Source organism: Aquarana catesbeiana, linkage group LG11 (genome assembly GCF_042186555.1).
Source record: "Aquarana catesbeiana isolate 2022-GZ linkage group LG11, ASM4218655v1, whole genome shotgun sequence".
In the NCBI taxonomy this organism is placed as follows: domain Eukaryota; kingdom Metazoa; phylum Chordata; class Amphibia; order Anura; family Ranidae; genus Aquarana; species Aquarana catesbeiana.
In genome coordinates this window covers 256252453-256269950 of record NC_133334.1, presented here as the reverse complement: position 1 = coordinate 256269950, position 17498 = coordinate 256252453, and positions in this window count along the sequence as shown.

Genomic DNA, 17498 nt, shown 5'->3' with positions numbered 1-17498 from the left:
TGTGGTGCATACGCCAATGTGGCATAGGGTTCTGCCTGGCCTTCACCTTCGGCACATCTGCACATACGCAAGTGATTTCCAGTGCATGCCGACAGTTTGGGAAACTGCTCGTGCGCAAATGATCAGGGAAACCCTTACATGCGCAGCTGTGCTGCAAGGATCATTCAGTTAAGCACTAACCAAGCATGATCTGTGCTTGGTTAGTGCTTTGGAGGGCAGGTCAGTTAGCTCCCATGTAATAGCAATAAAGTTTAATGGAAAAAAAAAAAATTGCATCCACCATACACGCATTTAGGTCCATCATGCATATATAAATAGCGTTTGCACCACAAATGGCATGAGAGCAATAATTCTAGAGCCATAATTTGCAATTAAAGTGGTAGTAAAGCCCACCTTGTTTACTTGTACCTACAGGAAAGTCTATGATAAGGCTTACCTGGAGGTACAGTAAACATCTCCTAAGGGCTGGTTCACACCTATGCATTTTTTGGTGCTTTTTTGCTGAAACACACTACAGTCCATTTAACGTAGTTTCCTATGGGACACGTTCACATCTATGCTTTTTTCAGCCGCTGCATTTTTGGAAAGGGTCACGGACTTTTTTTAACCAAAAACGCACCGTTTTTGCGCTTAGACTTCAATGGAGAATCTGCAGAAATGCATGTAGTGCTTTTTTGCTGCATTTAGCGTTTTTTAATCTGCCCAACAACAAATTGGACAAAAAAAAACAAACATAAAAAAAAAAAATGCATTAAAAAAAGTGTGAAAAAACGTGTGCAAAAAATGCAAAACACCACAAAAACCACCACAGAAATGGATCAATAGCATTGTGGTTTACTACTGCTTTAACCACTTCACTACCCGGATATAGTCATATGACGTCTACAGATGGCATATGACGTCCTCGGCTTCCCGGCAGTATAGGTGGTGCCGCGTACAGAGGAACCGATGCGCGTGCCCAGTGGACGCGATGTCCGCCGGACACCCGCGATCGCTCACAGATCCTGTCAGGGGAGAGGAGACAGATTGTTTGTTCCTAGTATATAGGAACACTGATCGGTCTCCTCCCCTAGTCAGTTCCATCCCCCTCGAGGTAGAATCACTCCCTAGGTAACACATTTAACCCCTTGATCGCCCCCTGTTAACTCCTTCTCTGCCAGTGACATTTATACAGTAATCAGTGCATTTTTATAGCACTGATCACTGTATAAATGTCACTGGTCCCAAAATAGTGTCAAAAGTCTCCGATCTGTCCGCCGCAATGTCACAGTCACAATAAAAATCGCAGATTGCCGTCATTAATAGCAAAAGAAACCATAATAATAATAAAAATGCCATAAATCAATAACCTATTTTGTAGGCGCTATAACTTTTGCGCAAACCAATCAATATACGCTTATTGCCATTATTTACCAAGAATATCTAGAAAAATACATATCGGCCTAAACTGAGGAAAACTTTTTTTTTTTAAATTGGGATACTTATTATAGCAAAAAAGTTAAAAAAAACATTTTTTTTTTCAAAATTGACGCTTTTATAAAAAATAAAAACCACACAGGTGATCAAATAACACCAAAAGAAAGCTCTATTTGTGGGGAAATAAATTACAAAATGTAATTTGGGTGTAGTATTGCATGACCGCGCAATAGTCATTCAAAATTTTACAGTGCCGAAAGCTGAAAATTGTCATGGGCAAAAAGGGGGTTGAAAATGCCCGGTAATGAAGCGGTTAAAGTGTTACTAAACACTCAACCGTAAAATCAGTTTGTATATGCAGTAAAGCATGCTTGTTATACTCACTGTGGAACCTAAGGGGTTAATCCTGCGCATTGTGTAAAAAGGCTGTTTAATCAGGTCTTCTCTGATCCTCCCCTTCTTCCTCTGTACCCAATCCATCTCTTGATAGAACAGAGCCTTGGGGGCACTCTGCACATTCTCAGTTTGGTGTGTATTGCTAGACCATCTTTTTTTTTTCTTTTTCTTGGGAGAGTGCATGTGATCAGCACAGGGCCAATCAGCACTGTCTAGATAGCGGGTCAGGGGTTCTGCAGCCTCATAGGACAGTCAGGAGAGAATAAAAAGTCCTCCCACAAGCTTTAACCAGACACTGATAGAAGTCACAAGACTGCTATATACTGCTGATGAGAAAAGGTATTTAGCAGTTTCTATTTACTAAAATAATTGCAATTCCATGTTCTGTGGGAGACCAGATATAGTGAATGCAGGGTCCTGGGTTTCAATCAATCGTCAATTTTAGGCACTGAAGTTATGGCCAATTTTAGGTACTAAAAAGTTTGTCGCCACTTGGCTTGTGCAATTTTAATTATTGACACGTTTGGTATCTGTTTACTTGACGCAAAATAATCTTTTAAATTTTACCAAAAAAAAAAAATGAGGTTTTGTATTGTGTGCACTAAAGTTCATTAAAGTGTGTTTTTTTTTTTTTAATTTGCATTTGATAAAGTGCAAATATCGTGCGGCATAACAAACGGAAACCACCGCCATTTATTCTCCAGGGCCTCAGCTTTCAGAAAACAGAATATCTGGGGGTTCCAAGTAATTTCCTAGAATAAAATACTGATTTTAACATGTGTGTGAAAAATGTAAAAAAAATTGGCCCGGACAGTAGGTGGTTAAATATCGGCGCTGGATGTTTGTTTAAGTAAAAGCTGTATCGGAGTCGAGCATCTTCGTAGATGTCAACATGATTTGCATATAAGAGCGGCGAGGGAGCAGATCAAGCCCAGCACTCTCCCCGCTCCCGCCAGGGGGGACTTCCATTAGCACTTCACAGAGAACCCCCTGCGTCTCTTACATCACACTTGTCTAGAGGGCCCGGGAGGGGTCCCTGCGTTCAGCTTTCCCCACGTCGCGGCCCCACCGCCCCTCGGCAAGCCGGGGAGGAGAGCGCGCTGGGATGGGGATGTTTTGGCCAACAAGGAGACATCAGAGGATATCACAGACATCTGAAGAGAGAATTCTGCGGGAAAAGCTTTTCACCGAATTGTTCGACTTCTCAGCCATCGCCGCCGCGACTATAAAACATCTATGGCGTAGGAGACGGCTCAGAGAAAGCGAGGAAAATCTATATATAAAAAAGCCCTTATAGGGTGCAGAGGACTTAGTTTGTCACTCTGCTGACTCTCATCATGTAATCCAGAGACTGGGGGCGGGGAGGTGACCAAGTTGTATTGCTTTAGAGAAAAGTCAGGTCACCAACCTGGCTATGCTGTGTAAATGGCATTAACCCCTTCCTGCCGGCGTAACGCGGTGGCAGGGTGGGTGTGCCTTAATAGGTCCATATGCCTCCATAGCGGTCTGAGGTTGTGTGCTGAGCCCAGTACACTGTCTCCGTTTAAGCGCAGGAACCAGTGGGACACGCTCCCCATCATGTGACCACTGTAAGCGCCAGTCACATTGATCATGTGATCAGGATGCTGCCTCCTGCGTTAACACTACAGTTACAAATAAAAACCTCTTTCTACGTTGTTTTGTGATATGGAAAATGTGACACTATATTACCAAAAGTATTGGGACCCCGCCTTTACACGCACATGAATTTTAATGGCATCCCAGTCTTAGTCCGTAGGGTTCAATATTGAGTTGGCCCACCCTTTACAGCTATAACAGCTTCAACTCTTTTGGGAAGGCTGTCCACAAGGTTTAGGAGTGCGTCTATGGATGAGAAGACCTGGCTCGCAGTCTCCACTCTAATCCCAAAGGTGTTCTATCGGGTTGAGGTCAGGCCTCTGTGCAGGCCAGTCAAGTTCCTCCACCCCAAACTCACTCATCCATGTCTTTTATGGATTTTGCTTTGTGCACTGGTGCGCAGTCATGTTGGAACAGGAAAGGGCCATCCCCAAACTCTTCCCACAAAGGCTGTCCACAAGGTTTAGGAGTGTCTATGGGAATGTTTGACCATTCTTCCAGAAGCTCATTTGTGAGGTCAGGCACTGATGTTGGATGAGAAGGCCTGGCTTGCAGTCTCCACTCTAATTCATCCCAAAGGTGTTCTATCGGGTTGGGGCCAGTCAAGTTCTTCCACCCCAAACTCGCTCATCCATGTATTTATGGACCCTGCTTTGTGCGCAGTCATGTTGGAACAGGAAGGGGCCATCCCCAAACTGTTCCCACAAAGTTGGGAGCATGAAATTGTCCAAAATGTCTTGGTATGCTGATGCCTTAAGAGTTCCCTTCATGGGAATTAAGGGGCCCAAGCCCAACCCCTGAAAAACAACCCCCACACCATAATCCCCCCTCCACCAAATGATTTGGACCAGTGCACAAAGCAAGGTCCATAAAGACATGGATGAGCGAGTTTGGGGTGGAGGAACTTGACTGGCCTGCGCAGAGTCCTGACCTCAGCCCGATAGAACACCTTTGGGATCATTTAGAGCAGGGCCTGCGAGCTAGGCCTTCTTGTTCACATCAGTGCCTGACCTCACAAATGCTCTTCTGGAAGAATGGTCAAACATTCCCATAGACACACTCCTAAACCTTGTGGACGGCCTTCCCAGAAGAGTTGAAGCTGTTATAGCTGCAAAGTGTGGGCCAACTCAATAATAAACCGTACAAACTAAGACTGGGATGCCATTAAAGTTCATGTGCATGTAAAGGCAGGTGTCCTATATATAGTATTATAGTAATATATAGTATATATAATATAGTAATATAATAATATAATAAAGGGTATATAGTGTTTGTGCGCCCCCCCCCCCCCCAAAAAAAAACAAAAAAAAAAAACAGCCGCCACGGGTAAAGGCCCGTACACACAATAAGATGATCAGAAGAAAAATTCCAATGATCTCCCGATTATCTGATGGTTAGTACTGTGCTTTCAACAGCTGGTTCCAAGTTTCAGGATGACAAAAACTGAAGGTGCAGGCTAGAAAGTTTTGATCGTATGCGAACACAACGTCTGATTTGTGTTTAAATCAGTACAGTTTTCATCCGAAAAAAATAGTAAGAGCAAGACCTATCATGCTCGGTAACGAAAGAATACATTACAAAACAATTCAACACATTACATCACTTCCGAAGTAGTATTCTGTCATATGAGAATTTTCGTAAGTTGAGTAACCTCCTAATTTTTGATACAAGACTAGCATGTAAAAAAAATGTTTATGTTTATTCGTCCGATAATCTCATTGTGTGTAAAAGGCTTAAGGCTCCATTCACACTTTTTTCAATGACAACCGTTCAAATACGCGCGGTTTAGAGTCTCAGCAACTTTAAAAAGGTTCCTGCACTACTTTGGTCCGACCATCATGAGACTTGAGTGCCATAGACTACAATGTGAACCCTCAAAAGTCGCATTAAAGTCACAGCTGAATGGTATATATGAGACAGCTGTGCAACAGTTGTCCATGATCATTGGTCAAAGCCAGTGGTGGCCGGTCCACAAGGGGCGTCGCCCCCCCCCCCCCAGCCCGCACCATCTGTGTGGCCGTGCACTGTGCCCGACCAAAAGGTTTCTACCGGGTTCGTCACCCCCTCACAGGCACGCAACTACATCCCGAGGCCCCAATTAGGCAGTTTTATATTGCCCCTGCGATGCCAGCGAATCGGCATCGGCTTCCGGCTTTCAGAACCCAGAAAGAAGACCGGGTGAAGAGAGAAGCTGTGGCGTAGGACAGTCCAGGGGAGCTCGGGTGAGTGCGGACCTGGGCCCCCCCCCCACCAAAATCCTTCAGCACCAGAAGCCACTGGTCAAAGCAAAGGTCGCGTCCAAGTAGCACCCATCAAAAGTTGCAATAATATTGCATTAAAGTTGGACTTTGGAGTTGCACAAGTGTGAATGGAGCCTAAGGCTCATTTACATTTTTTGCAGTAGGGCAATACACACGCACTGCCGAAAAAATCGGACGCAACCTTAGTTTTTCAGCTGCCATGCAGTATGGTGTGCTACAATGCAGGAACGTTGAGGTGCCACTCAAAATGAACAACACAATATATGTTCAATGACATTTCCTGGATCTCCACTGGCTTGTGAAACTGGTCGGTGGGTGGCTGGAAAGTGTCATTTAGTGGCGGTGGTGATACTCCCACTAAATGAATGCAGGGCGGCCAGGCAGGCGAACTGGCCAAATCTGGCCATTTAGTTCCCCCATTCACATCACACTCATGGTCATCCATCTAACGGATGGTCTCAGGTTCAGGAGGACAAAAATTCTCAGGCAAACATTTGCCGCTAAAGACGGGCGCCAAGTTCTTTTATGCCTCCAAATTCCATCCGTAGAGAAGATCATTGTCAGCGGATGGAATACATTGACACGTTTTATTCGTGCCTTAATCTACGTAAGTCACTGAACGAGGCGGATGGAATCTTTGCGTTGGCGGAGAGCCCCGCGGGAATGTCGATGAGCTCTGCCAGCTCTGTGACGGGCGGTGAGATCTCCTGCCGCGTTCCAGGCCTCCAACGCATCTCTGTAGAGATTGGCTGAATTCCCACATCGGAGAGCTGTCAGCTCTGTCTTACAACATCGCCCAGCCAGCTGTGGCCCCTGAGGGCCCAAGTCTTATGGAGACAAGAGGGACCCTTCCATTGGATGTGTCAGGACAGACAGAGAGAACAGTTTTCTTATGAATTAAGGATTGCTATATTTTGGGATGTTACATCAAAACTTGGGATGCACCGACACTTTTTTTTAGTACCTGCCGATACCAATTACCGATACCTACTGCAAATGTTTTGAAATACATTTTTTTTTTTTTTTTTGGGCTTTGTTCAATGTCAAACCTGTAAATATATATTAAAAGTGTAAAAATATTAATGAACAAAGCAAACAAAAAGATTTAATTATTATTTGTTTATAAAATAGAAGTGAACAAAAAAAATAAAAAAAAAATCAGCAGAAAAATAAAAATTAAATGGAGGAGAATAAGGAGTTAAGTAAGGCGGATTAGAGTAAATTAAGGGTTAATAACGGGTTAACACAGAGGAACATTTAATAAAGAACAACACGTTGCTTTAAACCGACTTAATCTGCAGATGGAAATTCATCCCTTTGATCTGTAGATGAATAAATAGAAAGATACACAAAGAAACAATGTTTCTTTTGCTCTTTCTGCTTCAGTACTGAGCAATGTTGTTAATAAACATTGGGGTGCTTGTTTTTTTTTTTTTTTTTTTGTGTTTTTTTTTAATGACCGTTTTAATTGCCGGGACTTCGTTTAAACGAACCCCACTGACAGCTGAATGAGTCATCGGTTGTTAAGGACGCGGCGGCCCCACTCCTTAACAATCGATAATTGCTGGCTTTTTTGTTTTTTGTTTTACCTTTCAGCTATCAGTGAGGGGAATCCAGCTGACAGCTGAAAGAACAGAGCCTGAAAGTATCGGCTTCAGGTATTGGAGCATTTGCATGAATACCGATACTCGTGCAAATGCTTAGTATTGGTATCGTTATCGGTGAAACCCCAATTAAAACTAAATCTAAGAAATCTCTAAAATAACCCCAACAGAACCACCAACCATACCACAAGTTCTTAAAGCAGAACAAAAGTCAAAAACGTTATTCTCTTTGGATGGATTAGGAAATGGTGAAACTGCTGCCCCCACTGGAGAAATTTCCCTTTACTTCCTGTCCGGTTGACACAGCAGGAAGTGGGAGAAAATCTGTGCAAAGGGAGGGAAATGTCCTCCTCATCAATCGTCACCAGTGTCCACGATGGAAGATTTCCTCTCTATTAATCTTCTGGTGACAACATACATTTTTTTGAAGCTTCCATCACTTTCATCCCTAGAGACGGTACCACCAGCAATATGCGTATAGCTTAAATATTGATATTTGCAAAGGGCCATTTTATACTGTTTTGAAGTGTCAGTAAAAAAAAAAAAAAAAAAAAAAAAGGTAGCGCTGTCAGTAAATGTCATGATTTTTGTCAGTAAAAAAAAATTTTTTTTTGCAGTTTGTAAATTTTTGTGTCCTGTTAGTAAATTTCACTTCAGGGGTTGGCAATGGTGGTCACCTGAACAAACATTGTATATCTCCATAACGAGGACTTCACTGCACTACCAAAACTGGGAAAAAGTTTTGGTTTTAAACACTTAAAAGAAAACCAGTCATTAAATATTTCGTCCTAAAAGTATAATTAAAGACTTGGTGAACCTCTTTTAGTACTGTCCGTGGCCCCGTTTGGGAAATTCACTCTAATAGTCCTGATCATCATTATTACCGGAAAGGAAAGTGAAAAAAAAAAAAAAAAGGAAGAAGAGTTTGACTTGTCACCTGAATGGGAAGCGAGGAGAATCTTCCAATGGGGACACGAGTTCCTGTGACAACTCTCTAAGAGGGGATTTCCCTTACAGTAGATTGTGAAGATATCCTCACTTCCTGTTGAGTCTGCAGGATGGGAAGTGAAGGGAATTTTTTCCTAATGAGACACAGGTGATAGTGGCTTTACCTTTCCCTTATTCTATCCAAATCAAGAAAAAAAAAAAAAAAGGGTTTTAGCTTTAGATATACGGTACTTTAAAAGTCTATCTGTAACCACACATTTATTTTAGTTGTTGAGGGAATGCAGTAGAGTTTGGACCTCTGTCTGGTTTTTATTGCCATCTGTGTCCCCACTGGGGAGAGTCACCCTTTTATTTGTCCTGCTGCCTCTGAGATAGAAAGTGATGTGAAATTCAACATTTTACAGTTGTCACCTGAAAAGAAATTGAGGGAAAATCTTTCAATGGGGACACCTGCTCCATTCACACTTATGTGACTCCAAAGTCCAACTTTGATGCAATATTATTGCAACTTTGGATGGGTGCTACTTGGATGCGACCTTGGCTTTGACCAGTGATCATGGACAACTGTCACATGTATCACATTCAGCTGTGACTTTAATGTGACTTTTGAGGGTTCACATTGCAGTCTATGGCACGTAAGTCACATGATAGTTGGACCAGTGGGGATTTCCTCTCATTTTAAAAAGAATCCCTCTCACTTTCTTTTGTTGTGTATCCGGGGCAGGAAATTAAGGAAATCTGACCAAAGGGACACAGAAAAAAGACCTGACAGGGCATCCAATCATACCCTACCCCATTGAAAACTTAAAAAAAAAAGTTGTCATTAAATACCCCTTCATTTAGAATAATATTTTTAATAGTAAAAGGGCGGGTTATTTTTACAAGATTTATCTGTGGCACCTTTGGCTTCCACTAGAGCAGTAGTCTCCAAACTGCGACCCAGGGGGGCAGTTGCAGACCTTTGCTTGCTTTTATCTGGCCCTCGGGGCACTATTTCATCTACGGATACCAACAATGGGGCAAAATATCCCCCACCGACACCAACAATGGGGTACAATTCCTTCCACTGACACCAATGATGGGGCACAGTTTCTCCCGACGACACCAACAATGGGGCCCAAGACACCAACAATGGGGCCCAATTTCTGCCAATGACACCAACAATGGGGCCTATTGACACCAATGATGGGGCACAATTTGTCCCACTGACAGCAACGATGGGGCACAATTTCTCCCACTGACACCAATGATGGGGCACAATTTGTCCCACTGACACCAACAATGGGGCACAATTTCTCCCACTGACACCAACAATGAGGCCCAATGCCACCAATGATGGGGCACAATTCCTCCCAATGACGGGGCACAATTTCTCCCACCAACACCAACAATGGGGCACAATTTATCCCAATGACACCAACAATGGGGCACCATTCCTCCCAATGACACAAACAATGGGGCACCATTCCTCCCAATGACACAAACAATGGGGCACCATTCCTCCCAATGACACCAACAATGGGGCACCATTCCTCCCAATGACACCAACAATGGGGCACCATTCCTCCCAATGACACAGACAATGGGGCACCATTCCTCCCAATGACACAGACAATGGGGCACCATTCCTCCCAATGACACAGACAATGGGGCATCATTCCTCCCAATGACACAGACAATGGGGCACCATTCCTCCCAATGACACAGACAATGGGGCACCATTCCTCCCAATGACACAGACAATGGGGCACCATTCCTCCCAATGTCACAGACAATGGGGCACCATTCCTCCCAATGACACAGACAATGGGGCACCATTCCTCCCAATGACACAGACAATGGGGCACAATTCCTCCCAATGACACCGACAATGGGGCACAATTCCTCCCAATGACACCGACAATGGGGCGCAATTCCCCCCATTGGCACCAACGATGGGGCGCAATTCCCCCCACTGACACCAACGATAGGGCGCAATTCCTCCCACTGGCACCAACGATGGGGCGCTATTCCTCTTACCGACACCAACGATGGGGCGCTATTCCTCTTACCAACACCAACAATGGGGGCACAATTCCTCCCACTGACACAAATGATGGGGCACAATTCCTCCCACTGACACCAATGATGGGGCACAATCTCTCCCAATGACACCAACGATGGGGCACAAATTCTCCCAATGACACCAACGATGGGGCACAAATTCTCCCAACGGCACCAACGATGGGGCACAAATTCTCCCAACGGCACCAGCAATGGGGCACAATTTCTCCCAATGACACCAGCAATGGGGCATTGTTTTTTCCCCACTGATGTCAGCAACTTTTCTACTCCCAGTGACCACAGTCTGGCCCCCCTAAAGTTCGAAGGACAGTAAACTGGCCCTTTGATTAGAAAGTTTGGAGACCCCTGGGCTAGAGGATCAGGGGTCAGAGGTCATTCAGAGATCTGAGATGGTGGTTCACAATAACGCCCGCTGATTTCACCCATCAGGCTGGCATAACAAATTCTGCTCAACGCCGTAGCGCAGCAAAGCAGCAATGATGTAAAAGTCAAACATAACTTTCAGATAATTGCAGCAATAAACTGGAATCATCCCATAAACTTCTTTATAAGGTTTGAATAAACGAGAATTGTTCTCCCATTGGAATTAAAAGAAATGCTACCCGCCAAGAGAAGGTCGTCATTGTGCAGAGCGTCCCCCCCCCCCGGGACGCAGGAAGCCTCCGCTCCTCCATTAGATATTCGTAAATTAAGCAAAATTAGACCAGCAAGGTAATTTCAATAAAAGTCTGCAGAATGTCACCCTAATCAAATCCACAACTTAATTAGATGAGCCGTGTAAATTGCACATAATTAATAAGTGTGGAGCCACCAGGCAGTTTAATAAAAGCAGGAAACGTTTGCTTTGTACTCCGCCGAGGGATGAGCGAGGCCGCAGGCTGCAACGAGGATCTGGTGATGGAAGTATTGGAGGGGGGGATGTCACAGAGACATTAACCTTCCTGCCCCGAGGACACCATCCTTCATGTAATTTATGGGAAAGGTGGAAATTCATCAATGTTTATAATTAATGATGACCTGTCAGAAACTTTACATGAATCCTGACATGTCACAATATACAGAAACACAATCATTTGTCCACCATTAAAAAGCCCTCCTTGAGCTCCAGTCAGTGACTTTGCCTAGGCGGAGAGGATGTCATCAGTCTGCGGCACTCGCCGATACCAATTACTGATATGCAATGTGATTTGAATACCTTTGATACTCTACGTGAGAAATTTGATAGACCCCCCAAACTTTTCCATTTTTACCTGCAGGTTAGACATTTTTTTCACTCTAAATCCCAAACCTTAACTCTTGAGAAACCAACCACCTTTGAGTATTAATGCGCTCAAGGTCCCCATCAATTACATTCAATATCCTCCATTCACCGACACCTCTTACCGAGACCACACACCACTACATGAGGAGATGGTCCCATTTAATAGGTAGACCTATTTCGGTGCAGGTATGGGATAGGATTTGGTCCTCTACTTCCAAGTCTTCCAAATGTGTAACTCAAAGGGAGACGTCCATTAAGATCCTCATGTTTTGGTAGAAAACCCCTGATGTAATTCATAAATATGACCCCTCAGTCTCGCCGCGCTGCTGGCGTTGCGGGACTGACACAGGTTCCTTATTTCGTATTTTCTGGCAATGTTCTATGATCCAACCCTTTTGGCATGAGGTGAGGCTACTAATGCAGAAGGTGGTGGATGTGTCCCTTCCGCTCAATCCCTTAAATTATTTGTTGGGACTCCCTTTTTCTGGTATAACCAGAAAAGTTAATCGGCTTCTTTCTTATATTTTGTTAGCTGCCAAAAGGCTTATTCCATTATGTTGGCTGTCCAACACACCTCCTCCTTGGTCCAAATTTCTACATCTACCCTGTTTCCCCGAAAGTAAGACCTAGCGTGATTGTCGGTGATGGCTGCAATATAAGCCCTACCCGCCATATAAGCCCAACCCTGTTTCCCCGAAAATGAGCCCTACCCTGAAAATAAGACCAACAAGGACTTTAACTAGGGCTTATTTGGGGGGTAGGGCTTATATTGCAGCCATCACCGACAATCACGCTAGGTCTTATTTTCGGGGAAACAGGGTAGTGGCTGAAATTCGGAGGATGGAATATCTAACGCCTCTGTACATGACACTATCCCCCAATTTGATAAAGTATGGGAACCTTGGGATCGATCGGAATTTGGGACCCCTGTGCCAACTATCGCACCTTAAATTATACTGGCATTGTATTATTTATGGTCAAACCACCTCCCTTCACTCCCTTATTCCCATGAATGCCATTTGGTGCCTCTCTGAGTCTCTTACCTCGCATCGTATATATATATATATCCTTGATAAAAACCTCTGTCTTTTATTATATGATTGTTCTCTGGTTTTGAACTCATATTACCTACTTATGGGCTGTTTACCTTATATATCTTTGATATGCTGTGCAGACCACCCCTGTGCTCTGCACTCGTGGACCTTGTTTATTTGTACCTTCTATTTCATTGTATTTTCTCTGATATCATTGTGTTTTCGATATCTATGTACTCTACATTATGTAACAATTCTACATTTGTTCGCTCAAAAAAAATATAAAAACTCAATAAAAATACAATTTTGCAATGTGATTTGAGCCCATACAAAATGAATGGGCTCAAATCACACTAAAAAGAATTGCATGCGATTTGAACAGGAATGCGGTGCGATTCCTGTTTGAATCACATGCAGTTTCATGGGTTCACCCAGGAGCACTGTGGGGAACCGCATGTGATCCAGACAGAAATCGCACTGCATTCCTGTTCAATTTACATGTGATTCTTTCTTAGTGTGATTTGAGCCCATTCATTTTGTATGGGCTCAAATCGCACCCCACACGAAAAAACATATCAGGTTTTGGTATCAGAGCATTTGCAGGAGTACAAGTAATCATGTCCAAACGACGGAGGGGGGATGGGGGTTGGTTGGTTTGTTTGCTGCCCCCCCCCCAAAAAAAAAATTAGAGCACCAGATGCCACTGGTCATCACCGATACCATGCAACCTGAATAATAGGATTTATTCGCAGGCTAAAAGATCGGCGACCCCTCTCTCTGCACATCACAGTCAGTGCCGCCAATAAAAGGATGGCACCAGTCCTCCTATACCAGGCTGGGAAGCAGGGGAAATCGAATCCAGGACATGGAGGGTAATTGGTGAGGCGGGGGGGGAGGGGGGTCAATAAAAGAACCTATCCCTCGTGTAGCTCTCCCTGCAGCAGCTGAATGCTGGTGGGAGGGAGAGGAGGAGCAAGATTTGATTTTACCTCCTGTGGGCCCCCACCCCCGCAGCGCTTCCGGCTTCCCTCCTCTTCTCTCCCACTGGCTACTGTGAGCACACAGGGTGGGGAATCTTCAGGAAGGAAAGCAGGGGAAGAGGCCAGTAAATTAGTCATATTTACTGACCCCTTCCTGTTCTGAATGAACACTATAAGTGATTGGTACCCAGGGCTTTTTTTTTTTTAGGGGGGGGAACGCAGTTCTGGCACCTCCAGCATTGAATGTATGGAACGACAAGTGGTGCTGGGGTGTGCTGGAGGGTCTATTGATGTTGGGGGGATTTATGGTCGCTGGAGGAATCTATTGTTGAGGGAGGGGTCAATTGTTGATAAGGGGGGGGGGGGTCTTATGTTGCTAGAGGCCAACTGGGAGAGATCTATTGCTCCTGGCTGCTGGAAAATCTATTGTTACTGGCGGGGGTCTATTATTCCTTGGGAGGATCTATTGTTGCTCTGGGGGTATTTTATTGCAGGGGATCTATCATTGTCTATTGTCACACAACTGAGTGCTATGCACCCCGAGCCCACCCTTTTTTGAAGCCCATTAGAGCCTCTGACTCTAATCATGTGCTTCAAACCCCCTCCCCCGCCTCCCATTGGACTCCATGCATCCGGAGCCCCACATGTAGATTAGGGGGCCGGACGCATGGATGGGGGGGTGGCGCCCGAGCGTCCCTAATAGATGGGCCACCTGGAAGGAGTGTAGGGGGTGGAACCAAGGGACAGTGCTCAGAGGCGAGTAGGGTGCCGAAACAAGGGGTGACTCGGGGGGGGGGGGGGGGGGGAGTAATTGCACCTATTTTCTGAGGGAAGCCGTGTCGGTACCGATCAGTCACTGTGTTCATTCATAACTGAAGCACACTAGGTTTCAGTTTGTGATTGTACAGGAGCCTTTCTGTTCATTCACTGCCTAGTGCAGCTAAGGCTGCAGAGATTGGGATGGAAGAATCTCTTTCCTCAGTGCCTTTCTCGGTCTCAAGTGAGAGATCAGGGATCTGTATGAACACAGCCGCAGGTCCTAATTTGATAGGTGTGGGCGAGTGGCCCCAAATGCACACTATTTTCAGGGCAGTACGCCTGCATCCACACTCCTGTTGAATTAGGACCTGCGGCTGTGTTCATACAGATGCTGCGTCCCCATAGCGTAACATAGGCTGCCTGCATACAGCTCCAGCCACTTTGAAAAAAAAATCACTGATTCACATGGTACAGGCCACAGCGCCCATGTTAATGAGCCCTCAATCACATGTAGCACCCTGTAGTTTAGGTAGGGAGCTTCTCACAAATTTACTTGCCAGGAGTAGTTATCCTGGTTGATGGATAGAGATCTATTGATTTCTCCCTAAGTTTGGCTTTGTTGCACTTTTCTCTTCTACCACTAGGTGGCCGGGTACTTGGTGGTACTAGACATGAGAAGTGCAACCCAAGGTCAAGTTATGGGTATGTGGGGTATCTCAGCCAATGGGCAGGGGTTTTCTTGAACCCCTTGGCCTGCTGGGAGAATCTATATATTTGGGCAGAGTCAGGTGATCGTTGTTCTGTGCCACCTGGACGGCTGTCTGGGTGGACGTGTGTTGTTAAGCTGGAGTTTGGACCTATCCCGGGGGCGTCTGGCTGCTAGGCTGTCTGAGGGCCTATCCAGAAGTAAGAGCAGCACAGGTTTGGGATTGCGGTTGCAGTCCAACCAGAAGTGACGGTTCTGCCGACCGGAGAACCTGTCAGTGGTCGGAGGTAGAGGGGAAGCTGTCGCCACAAAAGGGGCCATCCACCTTTACTAGGGACCACAGTGAGTAAAGCATATACCAGAGCAACATTCTCACCAAACGGGTACGGTGGAGAATCGGGAAATTTCAGGCGGTGATCAAGTCAGGGACCCAACCAGCGGAGGTGACGCTTGCAGAGCAGCCTTGTCTGTCAAGCCAGGGAGTGAGCAGGCCAGTGGGGTGAAGCTTGAGAAGTATCTGGAGAGCCAAACCAGGGACTCATCAGGGAAGCGTGGGTGACACTTGAGGGCGATACCACCGCCAACCTTGAAGGAGCTCAAGGGATTCAGAGTCAGTGAATCAGGGGGTCTAGTGAAAGGAGCTCAGTGTTAAAGAACTACAAGAAGCAGTTGTAGTGAAACTGAAGGAACTGTTGAGTTAAGAACTGTTAAAGACTGTTGCCATAGGAGACAGCATTCCTACATCATGTGCAGAAGTGGCGCCTTGCTGGGGCCTTTTCCTGCACGGCTGTCCTATTGAAGTCTGCCAATTGAATTTACAACTACTTAAGGGTGTCCTGGCCCTAACCCCCCCCCCCCCCCCCAAAAAAAAAAAAAATACAAAAAGGACTGTTAAGAGAAATAAAACCTCTTTTACATCCAAGAAGTGTCTGGCACCCAATTACTTTGTCCACCTTGCACCCACTATGCCTCACAACCCACCACATACAGAAGGATGTCAGATATCTTTGGCTTGGAAAGTTCTCATTAGACTGGAGGAGGCCGGAGACCTTGCTACACACACAGAGCTTTACTTACTAACTCAATACAGTTTAATCTTTTAGATTTAGCAGGAATTTAGTACATTTTGTGTTTATATCCACTAATAAGGATTTTTGTGTATTTTTAGATTATTTTGATATTTTGGAGGGGGAACTATTAGGTAGGCTGGTTGGATAGGGCCCTATGATTTCTAACAGCAGCCCTGACCACAGTGCAGATCCTAAAGAAATAATAATCTGGGATTTTATCACACTCCCCGCCGGAGAGAGCGCCACCGACACATTCGCCATCAGCACTCACAAAAGGGGGGAATTTCTGAGCCAAAATCACTTTGCTGGCATTGTGAACAATGCATCAATAAATGTGTAAAGTATTGATTGATAGGAGGAGAATGAATTGGTTGCCATGGAAATTGTGCGTCTTCACTTTTCATACAGCGCCAACAGTCAATGGCTGGGGGGTGGGGGGTGGGGGAGATTGTCGCCACTGATTGCTCAATTAGCCCTCCGTAGCTGATAACCGCCAACAAGCCAACAGTTAGTCGCCCCCCCCCCCCCCCATTTTCTTAATCAGCATGGACAGGGGTCAGCTCTGCGATAGGTGCTGATGTGCCTTACAGCTTTCCCTTAGGACGGTCTTATCATGAACAATCGCAGTCTATACATGAATACACATCAAACAAACTCCAGGTGGATCTCACCTCTTACGTCAATCCACCATGTCCGATCCTGGTTTGGTTTGACATCTTGGCAGGCAAAGACCTTCTAGGGACAGTCATAGACTCTATATTGCCAAAAGTATTGGGACGCCTGCCTTTACACACACATGAACTTTAATGGCTTCCCAGTCTTCGTCCGTAGGGTTCAATATTGCATTGGCCCACCCTTTGCAGCTATAACAGCTTCAACTCTTCTGGGAAGGCTGTCCACAAGGTTTAGGAGTGTGTCTATGGGAATGTTTGACCATTCTTCCAGAAGCACATTTGTGAGGTCAGGCACTGATGTTGGATGAGAAGGTCTGGCTCGCAGTCTCCACTCTAATTCATCCCAAAGGTGTTCTATCGGGTTGGGGCCAGTCAAGTTCTTCCACCCCAAACTCGCTCACCCATGTATTTATGGACCCTGCTTTGTGCGCAGTCATGTTGGAACAGGAAGGGGCCATCCCCAAACTGTTCCCACAAAGTTGGGAACATGAAATTGTCCAAAATGTCTTGGTATGCTGACGCCTTAAGAGTTCCCTTCACTGGAACTAAGAGGCCAAGCCCAACCTCTGAGAAACAACCGCCACACCATAATCCCCCCTCCACCAAATGATTTGGACCAGTGCACAAAGCAAGGTCCATAAAGACATGGATGAGCGAGTTTGGGGTGGTGGAACTTGACTGGCCTGCACAGAGTCCTGAGCTCAACCC